Raw genomic sequence first — 12,132 nt, 5'->3', positions numbered from 1 at the left:
AGAGAATAGAAGCTTTTGAAATGTTGTGTTACAGATGAATTCTGAAGGTGAGATGGATAGATCGAATCACAAATGGAGAGATGCTGAATCGAACTGGTGAGAGGAGAACGATGTGGCGAAATTTGACGAGAAGGAGAAACAGAATGATAGGACACATCTTGAGACACCCAGGACTTTTTCGGTTAGTCTTTGAGGGGAAAAGTACGTGGTAAAAATGGCAGGGGTATGAATCTGACAAGCAAATTAGAGTAGATGTAACAGTTACTGTACGTAGAAATGAAAAGGTTATCACAGGATAGGGGTGGCATGGAGAGCTGCATCAAACCAGTCTAGGGACTGATGACCCAAACAACAAAAATAACATTTCCATCCGCCTCTGTGGTATAGTGGTTAGTGTGATTAACTGCCAATTCCGGTGGCTCGGGTTTGATTCCCGGTTCTGCCACGAAATTTGTAAAGTGGTATGAGGACTGGAACGGGGTCTACTCAGCCTCGGGAGGTCAACTGAGTAGAGGGGGTTCAATTCCCACCTCAGCCATCCATAGATTGTTCTTGCACTTAATCATCGTCCTTGTCTGTCTCCATAGCTTAAGACTGAGTCGGCCACCAGAATGATTTGTTATAAAATCACAACTTGATATGGGATATAATGGATGATCCGTATGTCGTGAATTTGTAGGCTGCGGTGATATCTTGATTGCTTTACCAAGATTCAACAAATATGTCTCTAATCCAATGATTCGTGGGTGCATCATGACGCTCAGCATCAGAACATGAGTCCAGGAGTGATGTGGTTTTGAAAGTAACTCGATATTTAAGATTTTAAATACTGCTTAGTAATGATTGGACTAATGTTGTTTTCACTAAAAAATTATGTATGTGTCTGACCCCAGTGCTCGCTATAGTACCGGTGATTCATTTTAATAAAAATGTACTCATAGGGTTTTACAAGTGACATATTCAATTGTTTCAGAGAATAGTTTAAGTTTCTCGCTAATAGTGAAAATTAATAAGTATGATGTGAACTTCCAGAATTTAGAGTAAATACGGTAGGTGTAATAAAGTTTTTTTATCATGTTAGCTATAACTCTATGATTGTGCATTAGGCCTATATGCATTTTTAATAATAATAATAATAATAATAATAATAATAATAATAATAATCCTCATGTAGAGATCTCATCTATCCCAGAGCCTCCGTGGCTCAGGCGCCAGCGCGCCGGCCTCTTACCTCTGGGTTCCGTGGTTCAAATCCCGGTCAATCCATTTGTGGTGGACAAAGCGGAGGCGGAACAGGTTTTTCTCCAGGTACTCCGGTTTTTCATATCACCTTGCATTCTAGCAACACTCTCCAATATGGTTCCATTTCATCTGTCAGTTATTAATCATTGCCCCAGTGGAGCGCGATAGGTTCCGGCAGCCGACACAATTCTTATCCTCGCTGCTTGATGGGGGCTTCATTCATTCATTCCATTCCTGACTCGGTCGAATGACTGGAAACAGGCTGTGGATTTCCATTTTCTCAGCTATCCCAGGACTTAACTGTAACGTCGTAGAAAAACTATCAATGCACACTCCACAGTTCCCACCTGAAGAGATATGCTAAATAACTAAGTATCTTACATCCTCTATGTCAGTGGTATTCATACCATTTGGTTGGTGTACTCTCAAAATCCAACTCTTTTACCTTCGTAACCCGAAGTATGAGTAATATTGCGATCTTACCAGAAAAAAACAAATTATTGTTGCTGGCTCCCAAATAATATTAATCATCATCATCATCATCCTCACCGTCCGACTCGTTGGCTGAACGGTCAGCGTACTGGCCTTCGGTTCAGAGGGTCCCGGGTTCGATTCCCGGCTGGGTCGGGGATTTTAACCTTAATTGGTTAATTCCAATGGCCCGGGGGCTGGGTGTATGTGTTGTCTCCATCATCATTTCATCCTCATCATGACGCGCAGGTCGCCTACGGGAGTCAACTAGAAAGACCTGCACCTGGTGAGCCGAACCCGTCCTGGGATATCCCGGCGCTAAAAGCCATACGACATTTCATTTCATTTTTCATCATCCTCACCTTACCCCGCTTGCTCAGGGTCCCTGCACGCAGTGAGGGAAGAAAGAGTTGCGGCCGGAGATTTCAGATAGCATCCCCTTCCTGACACCGCGGGATTTTCAACTGAACATCCCACCCCAGCAACACCAGGAATCAAACCACGGTCGCTGGCATGACAGGCAAGCAGTTCAGCCGCTACACCATACTGATCTCCAATATTAACAATAACGTATATACAGTATATCGTCGCTGGGCAAAGGAAACCTCGTAACTCTTTCGGAGTAAAGTTTACTGAAGAAGTCCAAAATTGAGCGGTCAGCATGGCCGGAGAACTGTTCCTGGCATTTTAATTGCTTAACGATAGCCCTACTGTTTGACAATTGGAGTCTTCCGTTCCCTTCTCAGGCAACGCGGCAAGCCTTCACAAGACAGATGGAGAAACGTGGTTTTCTCGTGAGTGGAATTACGAGGTTTCCATTGCCTAGCAACGATGCAACAATTACTAATGAACTATATACAATGCTACTGAAAAAATTGAAGTGAATAAGTGGATTTTGAAATTAAAAATTGAAACTGAACAATGCAGCATAAGTAAGCATATTTACATACCTAGTCAATGGGAGGTACAAACCGACGCACATATTTTAGAGTAAATATTTCGGAAAGGGGAATCTGTGTAGTGGTAGACAAAAACACTGAATGAAAACATAATTTTATGAATAAAAACATAAATTTATTGACAATGACAAGGCTCAACTCTTTTCTGAATACCTCACTGAAAACAGAAGGACCGAGCTCGATAGCTGCAGTCGCTTAAGTGCGGCCAGTATCCAGTATTCGGGAGATAGTAGGTTCGAACCGCACTGTCGGCAGCCCTCAAGATGGTTTTCCGTGGTTTCCCATTTTCACACCAGGCAAATGCTGGGCTGAACCTTAATTAAGGCCACGGCCGCTTCCTTCCCACTCCTAGCCCTTTCCTATCCCATCGTCGCCATAAAACCTATCTGTGTCGGTGCGACGTAAAGCAACTTGTAAAAAAAAAGAAAGAAAGAAAACAGAAGCTACGATAAAATTGTGTACCCCTTGAGAAGACCCAGCGTACCACACTTTGAAAACCTCCGCTCTATGTCAATGTTTTAGCACGAACAGTATTTGTTCTACATGGACACAGCAAGGCTCCCTGCACACAGCCGTTGCCATTTCAAGCTTAGGGAAGAAACAGAGACAAAGAATATTGGAATGTTATTTCCGAGACAAACAACCTCTCCTGAAAGGCGAGAAGTTAAATATCCCATAACTCATGAGCCTCTCGACTTGGAGGTCTGCTTCTTGGGCAGTCATCTGCAGAATGTAGCTGTCTCTACAGCTATCTTATTTCGTGTCACTAAAGCGTGAGAAACTTTTCTGAGGGCGAATGATAGATAAATTCCTGATGTTAACAACTTCGCTGTGTGTGGCAGGGGCGTAACGTTAGGGCCTGGAAGGACTGCAATGCAGGCGGGCCCGGGCCTTTAAAGGGCCCCGCAAACTCTTAGCAAAAGAAATAAAATTCTAGCCTAATGTCACTCTGCATAGCGGTTTTGTAAGATCAGTCGAAATGGTTCGTTTGTTACAATTTGTAGGTAGAGAAATAGCCACATGGTTGCGTCTAGCAGCAGTTTATTGTGTTGAGTATAACACAGCACAGATGAAAACAATGCTTGCCCTTGCCGTCCCTCTCAACACCGCGACACTCTCCTCAGAAAAGACCCGCACCAAATTATTTGAAAATAAATTAAAGTGATAAAAATATATACCAAAACATCATGTTTTAGTTAGAAAATGATACTTTCTTGTAGTGTGAATACCCCTCTACAACGTAACACACAAACGATCTCGGAAGCTTAAGGGGTCTCCTGTCCAGCCAATGTTTGTTTTATGACCAATTTCTGTTGTTCTGTTGCGAGCTATAAAACGGGGAAAATTTGTAATGGAAAAATATTCTGTTGCCATTTACAATTACAATTATACATATTCTACAGGTATATGCGTTTCTCCATAATAAACGTTATTAATGTAATCCCCAAATTGTTCTTTTCGGATCTCCTCAAGTATAAAAAGGGCTACTTTCTTTCCAAGTACTATAAAGAAAAAAATTTGTAACTTCAAAACAAAGAGTGATATTGTAATAACAATTTCAGCAAATGTTCCTCTAAATATTTACTAATTCCCTGTAAAAAAAAATCGTATACCTGAGACCAAAATTTTAAGGACAGAAATCGTTTTCGTGAAATATGCAGGTGTTCTTAAACTTTTTGTAGGACCTATATTACTTTAGTTCAAGGATAGTTTTTATTTTCTCTCTAAGCAGAAAGTACCCTTTCACTGTATCAAACTTTCCTCTTTCACGTCATAGAAAGTTAGAAAGGGACAAGTACAGGTGTGTTTGTAAACTGCGTTCATAATCTGAATGGAACTGCTAGGATTTAAGATCTTTTTTTACCAACGCGGCTACCGGCCTTGTAGAGTTGGATTGACTCAAAGTTCCTCTCGTTTCACCATACTGTTTCTTTGGTGTACTATACACGTCCTGATTACTTCCCACATTTTCGGAACACCCTGTACGCGACACAATTAGCAACGGCGACCCTGGCAAAGTATGAGAAAAGCGGCAAATGAAGAAGGATACATTTTAGTATTGAAAAGACCGAGTTCGATAGCTGCAGTCGCTTAAGTGCGGCCAGTATCCAGTATTCGGGAGATAGTAGGTTCGAACCCCACTGTCGGCAGCCCTGAAGATGGTTTTCCGTGGTTTCCCATTTTCACACCAGGCAAATGCTGGGGCTGTACCTTAATTAATGCCACGGCCGCTTCCTTCCCACTCCCAGCCCTTCCCTGTCCCATCGTCGCCATAAGAGCTATCTGTGTCGGTGCGACGTAAAGCAACTAGCAAAAAAAAAGTATTGAAAAGTCCGTGGCATTAACTGGAAGGGTGAAAGTATTTAAGTTAGCGATAAGCCAGACTAAAATGTTTATACACCCCCCCCCCCGCCGTAAATCGTTTTCGATCCGTCTCTGTCTACCATTTATTCCCGTTTCCTGGTACGGGGTCGGGGATAATTGTATGACATGTTTTACGGCTGGATGCCCTTCCTGACGCCAACCTCAGTTGAATAGTTAATGAAGATGAAACGAATGATATACCATTGTGTTGTTTCAGGCATCAGTCCATAGACTGGTCTGTTGCAGCTCTCCATGCCACCCTATCCCGTGCTAACTTTTTCATTTCTACCGCCTACACTTCCCTCAAAAACCAACTGCACAAGTCCTGGGCGTCTTAACATGTGTCCTATCATTCTACCTCTTCTTCTCGTCAAATTTAGCCAAATCGATCTCCTCTCACCAATTCGATTCTGTATCTCTTCAGTCGTGATTCGATCTATCCATCTCACCTTCAGCATTATTCTGTAACACCACATTTCAAAAGCTTCTATTCTCTTTCTTTCTGGGTTAGTTACCGTCCATGTTTCACTTCCACACAATGCCACGCTCCAGACGGAGTCTTCAGACACATATTTCTAATTCCTATATCAATGTTCGAAGTGAGCAAATTTCTTTTCTTAAGAAAGGCCTCCTTTGCTTGTACTAGTCTGCAGTTTTTGTCCTCCTTACTTGTGCCCTCGTTTTAGTTATTTTACTACCCAAGTAACAACATTCATCTACTTCCTTTAAGATTTCATTTCCTAATTTAATATGTCCTGCATTTCCTGACTTCGTTCGACTGCACTCCATTACATTTGTTCTGGACTTATTTATTTTCATCTTGTACTCCTTACCCAAGATTCTCCCCATACCATTCAGCATTGTCTCCAGATCTTCTGCAGTCTCAGATAAAATAACAATATCATCAGCAAATCTCAGGGTTTTGATTTCCTCTCATTGGAATGTGATTCCCTTCCCAAATTCCCTCTTTGATTGCCTTTACTGCCTGTTCTATATAAACATTGAAAAGGAGGGGGACATACTGCAACCTTGCCTCACTCCTTTCTGGATTGCTGCTTCCTGTTCAAATCCCTCGATTCTAATCACTGCAGACTGGTTTTTATACAGATTGTAGATCATTCTTCGTTCTCAGTATCTGATCTCGAACACCTTCAGAATCTCAAATAGCTTGGTCCAATCAACATTATCAAACGCCTTTTCAAGATCTACGAACCCCATGTGTGTGGGCTTGTCCATCTTAATTCGATCCTCTCTAAGATCAGACGTAAAGTCAGGATTGCTTCACGTGTTCCCACATTCCTTCTGAACCCAAATTGTTCTTCTCCCAGCTCAGTTTCAACTTGTCTTTCCATTATTCTGTAAATAATACGTGTTAAAATTATGCAGGCGTGAGATACTAAACTAATGGTGCAGTAGTTTTCACACCTGTCAGCACCGGCTTTCTTGGGAATGGGTATCCATTATCGTACGTGTTCAAAATATCAGTTTAAGAAGTAGAGTTGTTTGTTTCCCTGATTACTGTATGTCTTCGTGGATAACATACAACACGAAGAGAAAAAAAAGGCGGCCACTGCTTATAACTACGGGGAATAACGGAAAATAAATAATGCAGCAGTGGGCTTTGAGGGATCGCTGCACTGATAAGGGACACGTAGGCATCCGTTCGATCCATTCCGTGGCGGTCATTTCGGCACCAACACTATCTTACTAAACTCATGGTTCCCTCTGGCTAATGTCAGCCAGGACTGACGCACATTATGGATCTTGTAATGGATGCACAAAGCATTATGTCACACAGACAACATAATCAATGGCACTACAACGTGTGGTAAATTAAGGTCAAGACTCACAACCGCAAAAACGTTCAGTACTAAGACATCTTAAATCTGGCTCTTAAAGCTATTAAAGATAGGAGCATTCAAACATGTCTGTGGTGTAATTCAGGAGCTGTATTAAGGAAACACTAAGATACCGTTCTCAGAGTCTGAACAAACTGGAATTCAAGATACCTTATACGAGATAGAACAACAACCGTACAATATGGCTTTTTCATATCTTAAAATCTCATGTTTCAAGATGTCTTGTCTTGAATTAGGGCAGCGATACGCTGGTTCTGGTATCAATCAATCAATCAATCAATCAATCAATCAATCAATCAATCAATCAATCAATCAATCAATCAATCAATCAATCAATCAATCAACGATTATTTGGGGCGGTCGCCCAGGTGGCAGATTCCCCATCAATTGTTTATCTAATATTTTAAAATATTTTCAACCAACTTTGAAATGTATGGAACATTTCCCTTGATAATTTATTCCAATCCCTTACTCCTCGTCCTATAAATGAATATTTGCCCCAATTTGTCCTCTTGAATTCCATCTTTATCTTCATATTATGATCTTTCCTACTTTTAAAAGCTCCACTCAAGCTTATTCTTCTACTTATGTCATTCCATGCCAACAAACCACTCACAGCTCGAAACATACCACATAGTCGAGCATTTCGTCTCCTTACTCCCAAATCTTCCCAGTCCAAATTTGCAACATTTCAGTAACACTATTCCTTAGCGGGAAATCACCCAGAACAAACCGTGCTGCTTTCGTTTGAATTGTTCCCAGTTCTCGTATCAAGTAGACCTGCTGAGGGTCCCGTACACTGGAGCCATACTCTAACTGGGGTCTTACCGGAACCGTATACACCCTCTCCTTTACATCCTTACTACAACTCCTAAATACTCCCATGACCACGTGAAGATATCTGTAACCTTTCTTACCAGCCTTATTAATGTGATTACCCCGACGAAGATCATTCCTTACATTAACACCTAGGTATTTACATTGTTCCCCGTGAGATACTAACACCCCATCAATTCAATAATTAAAACTGAGGTGACTTTTCCTCTTACAACTTCCCCTTCAACTTACAACTTGACTTTTCATTCCATTTACAATCATACCATAGCATAGCAAACCAAGAGCGATTCCAGAGCATTGCTAAAACAGGCCATACGATGAAAATATTCACTACACAGAATTTCCTGCATTTCACACAAAGTAACTAGATTTACATTGTGTTAGGTGCGTGTCGTGTATTCGCGTGGAATAGGCACGATATAGACCAACTCGTCACTGCACTTTGATATAAAGGCGAAGTCACCGAGACAAACAAGCATCACGAATCCGAAATAAGGGGGAGAACATTTGAGTATGGTAATAGTGCACGGCTGAGTTGCTGCCAATGAAAAACCACAAATATAACTACATTGCATAAAAAATTCGCTACAAAATTAAAAGTCACAACAGGATCCAAAAGAGGAAAAAAGCTTATGAAACATGGATTTCTCTCTTCACGGTAAATTCTCTCTGAGTTACAACTTGAAGTTGAAGTGACTATATTGAAACCACCCATTGCATCGTCTTTAACATAAAACATTGTTCGCGTTCCTGTTACAATACGATGCATTATTTTCACTTTCATGTTTTTTAGACATATACTCGCATTATTTTTTTCTAGTGGTTTAACGTCGCACTAAACACACTGAAGGCTTTTCGCGACGAAATAATGGGAAAAGGCTAGGATTAGGAAGGTAGCAATAATAATAATAATAGTAATAATAATAATAATAATAATAATAATAATAATAATAACGTCATTTGATTTACGTCCCACTAACTACGTTTACGGTCTTCGGAGACGCCTAGGAAGGTAGCGGCCGTGGCATTAATTGAGGTACAGCCCCAGGTGAGAAAATGGGAAACCATGGAAAACCATCTCCAGGGCTGCTGACAGTGGGATTCGAAACTATCCCCTTCCTGAAGCCAACCCTACGTGGAGGGAGGTATTCAATATTGCGTGTTTCTGTGGTGATTAGTATTGTGGTGATTCGTGCGTACTGTAGATGAAGAGAAGTGCATTAAGACGAACATAAACACCCAGTCCCCGACCCAGACGGATTAACAGTACACATATAAAATCCTCGGTCCTGCTCGGCCGAGAATCAAATCTAGGCCACTCTAAACTGACAGCCAGTACGCTGACCATTCAGCCAAGGAGCCGGATAATAATAATAATAATAATAATAATAATAATAATAATAATAATAATAATAATAATAATAATAATAATAATAATAATAATAATAATAATAATAATAGAATGTTTTCCACACTTTGACTCCAGGACAGTGTTCAAATAGTAAGTTACTTTGAGACTCGGTGCACCTGTGGCGAGCCTTCGTTCAGTTAGTTTTTCTGTGATAACTAACATAGATTCATTTAAGGTCATCATTTTTTAGCCTATTTTATATTTCAGCCTCTCGAATTTCAGGACTCGTGTGGCTACTGCTCTTCCTAATAATACGAAGCAGAATTCGCAAGCGTCGGATCACCATCATCATCATAATTCCATTCTTCCTATGAAGCGGGGGGCCATCCAGAAGGTACGCCTTCCCTTTGACCAAGAAATTCAGGTGGGTGTAAGCTGAAGTGAGGGATTTTTTTTGTTTTGCTAGTGGCTTTACGTCGCACCGACACAGACAGGTCTTATGGCGACGATGGGATAGGAAAGGCCTAGGAGTTGGAAGGAAGCGGCCGTGGCCTTAATGAAGGTACAGCCCCAGCATTTGCCTGGTGTGAAAATGGTAAACCACGGAAAACCACCCTCAGGGATGCCGACAGTGGGATTCGAACCCACTATCTTCCGGATGCAAGCTCTCAGCCGCGCACCTTTAACAGCACAGCCAACTCGCCCGGTGAAGTGAAGAATTAAGGAGTGGTGTCAAAGATGTGAATTAAGAAGGAGATGGAACATGAAAGGCTTCTTTTTACCTCTTGGCTAACCGCTTTATTACATAATTTGTTTTACAATACTGAGTATACAAAAGAAGTTATTTGTCACTGATTGGTCGTTATTTTCTTCTAAACAAATTGAATTTACACCATCTGAGGTGCTTGAACGCCTAAAGAAATTTGTACAGAAATATTGTTCACCTGTTAAAAAGGAACGTGAGCCGGATTTAGACCGTCGTCTAACTGATGACTGGTCGTTGCAACAGTAATCCTGCTCAGTAAGATAGGAATCGCAGATTCGGATATTTGGTTCACTCACTCGCTTCAGCGACCGATGGTGCGAACTGGATAAAGCTTGAACGCCTCTAAAGCCCTTCCACCCAGCGGCGTACGCAGAATGGGGACTGGGGGATAACCCCGCCCCCACCCCAAATTTTGAAGTTTAGAACTTATGAAAAATTGTGGCAAATATGTATTTGAATATTTTAGGTAGCTTATAGTTTTGCTTTAAATTTGAACTACGTTTTTGCCAACAATGTGCTAATGCTTTCATTAACAAATATTGCGCTGAGCTTGATCTGGCATTTTTTTACCTCCAATCGCTGTTATATTCTGCAGTTGTTAAGACATCGCAGTTCGCAGGTAATTCCTATACGTCATTAGCAATAGATGAAAAGGGTATTATAAGGTCTCTATGGGGTCTTTTGATTTTAAGTGAATGGGTTTTACCCTTACCTTTACGGCAAGAGTTGAGTGAGAGGAAGTGTAGAAAAGGTACAGTTAAGCCGGAAGGTGAATGATCAGCAGCACAGGGCTTTGTGAACAATGGATGACTGGAACAGATAAAATATTTGTGGTATGATGAGTTCAGAAATTCAGACGGGTACATAGAAATAATTCTCCCTCAATCAATTGTGAAGGCATCGTATGATGAAATAAATATTGCTGTTGATGCCAGTATGACTCAATGACCAGATATCAACATGTGTAAAATAGCATTTTCCAGTGAACTCAAAATGTGGAAAAGAAGTTTTTCTTCTAAAAGCAATCATCTTGAACCAATGGACTTAAGTTCTGCACTTAACATTTTGCGACATACACCGAGTACGGAAACTGTTTGGTGTCCTACTAGCAGCCACTGTCACACCGGAACGCTCTGTTTCATGCCTGAACATATTTAAAAGGTTATTTGAAAAATATGGCTGCACAGGAAAGATTGAATGGGTTAGCTCTTTTGTATGTACACAAAGACGAACATGTGACTGTAGAAAATATAATCCATGAGCTGCCCAGACAATCAGGAGACGTCTACTATTGTAATCATCAACATGAATACAAATTTGCCTTAATTAAATAACTGTGTTATTTTGAAAGTTTTAATTTAGTGTTTCTAACTTCACAATATGCACCCAACATTATTTTATGGAAGTTCTCAAATTTTAATATGTATTATCCCCCAAGGCCGTACTCAGGGGGGAGGGTTAGAGGGTTCAACCCTCCCCCCCCCCCATCGCGGAAATAAGAAATGACTTGAAAAATTGAAACAGCATCTATGAGTTTCGAAGACAATCCATTAAATCAAAACTATTATGAATTTTCCAGTGTCGTACAAGATTTCGTCTTAAATAGTTCTTGTCCATTTTTTCTCACAAATAAAAATTAAATATATTTAAACAGTTCGTGGTGATCACTAAACAAATTCATCATTTTGAATTTTCCTTTTAATAATTGCAGTTTGTAAAACTCTTGCTTGTGTCAGCGGATTTACGGGTGAAAATATATAATCCCTGACAGAGATGCAGGAAAATAAATGATCCCAAAGGAAACCTCTAGCCAGAAGGAAACTCAACAGATGTGCGGCACCTTTTTCCTAGCATATTTTATATTATTTTTTATTTTCCCTACCCAAAGGGTCACATCTGCAGTAAATAAATCCAGAAATGGGGCGAAGATAAGTAGTTTAAGGGTCTCGTGGTCGCCAAACCACGCTCCCAAACTGAGGGACCCAAGTCCCCCTTTTAGTCACTCCTTGTGACAGGCAGAGGATACCGTGGGTGTGTTCTACCACGTTCTACCACCACCGTCCACGGGGAGTTCTTCTTACTCCTATAGATTTTGTTTTTGGAGCCCTTCCCCTGGGAAAAAATCCTTCCCCCCCTCCCGAACACAATAATCCTGGTTACAGCCTTGCCCTTACCCCCCCCCCCTCGCCTCGAAAATAATTTCTGCGTACGCCCCTGTTTCTAGCCAATGTTCAGAATAATATATCTCTCGAGTCCTGTGAGTGGAAATGTTAAGTTCCCTTC

At 41.0% G+C, this 12,132-nt stretch overlaps 1 protein-coding gene across 1 annotated transcript in view; it reads right to left on the bottom strand.

Moving 5' to 3' along the window:
• The window catches only part of LOC136863390 (uncharacterized), a 272,752-nt gene that overhangs the window by 116,927 nt on the left and 143,693 nt on the right, over window positions 1–12,132 (bottom strand). The window lies entirely within an intron of this gene.

Source organism: Anabrus simplex, chromosome 2 (assembly GCF_040414725.1).
Source record: "Anabrus simplex isolate iqAnaSimp1 chromosome 2, ASM4041472v1, whole genome shotgun sequence".
NCBI classification, from domain to species: Eukaryota; Metazoa; Arthropoda; class Insecta; order Orthoptera; family Tettigoniidae; genus Anabrus; species Anabrus simplex.
This window is presented reverse-complemented; position numbering and strand designations above follow the sequence as displayed.